A 340-nucleotide genomic window follows, 5' to 3' on the forward strand; every position below is an offset into this window, starting at 1 on the left:
TAATAATAATAATACTCCACATCAGTGTCATCATCTATAATAATAATAATACTCCACATCAGTGTCATCTATAATAATAATACTCCACATCAGTGTCATCATCTATAATAATAATAATACTCCACATCAGTGTCATCTATAATAATAATAATACTCCACATCAGTGTCATCTATAGTAATAATACTCCACATTAGTGTCATCTATAGTAATAATACTCCACATCAGTGTCATCTATAATAATAATACTCCACATCAGTGTCATCTATAATAATAATACTCCACATCAGTGTCATCATCTATAATAATAATAATACTCCACATCAGTGTCATCTATAATAA

Source organism: Ranitomeya imitator, chromosome 9 (assembly GCF_032444005.1).
Source record: "Ranitomeya imitator isolate aRanImi1 chromosome 9, aRanImi1.pri, whole genome shotgun sequence".
NCBI classification, from domain to species: domain Eukaryota; kingdom Metazoa; phylum Chordata; class Amphibia; order Anura; family Dendrobatidae; genus Ranitomeya; species Ranitomeya imitator.